The sequence below is a fragment of the Salvelinus sp. IW2-2015 genome, linkage group LG12, assembly GCF_002910315.2.
Source record: "Salvelinus sp. IW2-2015 linkage group LG12, ASM291031v2, whole genome shotgun sequence".
In the NCBI taxonomy this organism is placed as follows: Eukaryota; Metazoa; Chordata; class Actinopteri; order Salmoniformes; family Salmonidae; genus Salvelinus; species Salvelinus sp. IW2-2015.
In genome coordinates, this window is record NC_036852.1 from 9,621,315 (window position 1) to 9,623,134 (window position 1,820).

At 50.7% G+C, this 1,820-nt stretch overlaps 1 pseudogene; it reads left to right on the plus strand.

Annotated features, from left to right (window-relative positions):
* Positions 1-345: 345 nt before the first annotated feature.
* LOC111971110 (GDP-Man:Man(3)GlcNAc(2)-PP-Dol alpha-1,2-mannosyltransferase-like) overlaps positions 346-1,820 on the plus strand; it is a 24,860-nt pseudogene continuing 23,385 nt past the window's right edge.

Sequence of the window (1,820 nt, forward strand, 5' to 3'; positions counted from 1 at the left end):
GTGAGCGGTTTATGTTTCCTCCTGTTCGGTGTGCGCACAGTGGCAAGGACCTGAACACCTGCACAGAGGGAATATTCAGCCTCTTCCCGTTCCACAACACCGTGGTCACACCTATCGGTGGAATTTCGTGACGGATCTCCGCGTCATGGGGTATACAACGATCTGGTTTGTGGATCGGTTTCTAGAGCCTGCCGTCTCCTTCCTTTGCCCGGTCTCTCCTAAAACGGCTTTCTCATGACTGCGGAGGCCTGGTTCACACACGTATTCCGGCACTACGGGGTGCCTGAGGATATTAGTTTTTCTGATCGGGGTCCCTCAATTCACGTCTAAAGTCTGGAGGGCGTTATGGAACGCCTGGGGGTCTCGGTGTGCCGCCGCCACGAGTGAGGCGGACCGGTTCGGCTCTCGACCAAAACCTGCCCCTTCGCCTGCCCTGCGGAAGCTTGGGTCGCGTTGGTGGGCCATTTAAAGTCCTGAGGAGATTGAACAGTTGTTATCGGTTACAACTCCCCCCTGATTATCACATTAACCCCTCGTCATGTGTCCTCCCTCAGGCCGGTGGTGGCTGGTCCGCTCAGCAGTCTGAGGTGCGGGAGGTTCCTCCGCCCCTCTGGACATCGAGGGGGCCCGCGATACTGTGCGAGCCATCATGGACTCAAGACGTCGGGCGAGAGGCCTTCAGTACCTCGTGGAGTGGGAGGGTGGTCCGGAGGAGAGATGCTGGGTACGTGGAGGAATCCTGGATCCATCATTACTGCAGGAATTTCACCGCCCTCATCCGGATCACCCTGCGCCTCGTCCCCGGGTTCGCCCGAGGCCGGTGTCGGCGCGCTGCTGGAGCCCGCTGTCAGGGGGGGGTACTGTCAATGACTTCCGCCGAAGTTGATCCCTCTCTTTGTCGGGGGCGGTTCGGCGGTCGACACACGGCTTTCTAGTCACCACCGATCCATGTTTCATTTTCGTTTTGTCTTATCATACACACCTGGTTTCCATTCCATTAATTATTTCCTTATTTAACCCTCTGACTTCCCTCTCTGTTTTGTGCGTTATTGATTGTCATGTGGGTTTGTGTTGTTAGTGCTCTGGATTTGTGTGTTTCCTTGTTGGAACTTTACTTATATTTTAGTAACTTTTGGACTATTATCCATATCTGTGTCCTGCGCTGACTCTGCATTTTTTCCATTCACCAACACCTTCACATCTGGGTTCAGCTTAGCTACTTGATCTGTATCCTTTTCACAAGGACAATGTTTTTTCCAGCCAGGTTTGGGCACCCATCAGTGGTCACACTGGATAACTTTTAAAAAGTCAGTCCAGGTTTGCCACACTACTTATTAACCTCCTCCAATAAATCTTTCCCTGTGGTGTGCTCTTCATTGACTGCACTGAAGCAAGCTCTCTGTAATTTCAACGTCTGGGTTATGACTCGTTTAGAATACAACAACTGTGCTGTGTCACGTGCACCACTGCTCTCATCCAGGGCCAAGAAATCTTTACCTTGTCTTTCAACTGTTGTTCCATATTCTCTGCAATGTCTCAACATGCCCCGTGTTACTGTTCATGTCTTGACAGGGAAATATTTTCAAAACAGTCTCTTTCTTGGCGGGGCAAAGTATTGCTGCAGAGTCAATTAAACATTATTTAATGAATTATCCTCAGCGAGATGGCTTGCTATGTTTAAGCAATTTCGTGGGACAGTACATAGCTGCTTCCGCAATTCCGTGGTTTGCTGAATGCAGTTTTGTAAAAGTCCTTGCTGCTTTCCAAGGAGAAAGCAACTCTCGATGCACTTCCTCTCTGCTCAGAAGGCAATCTATACC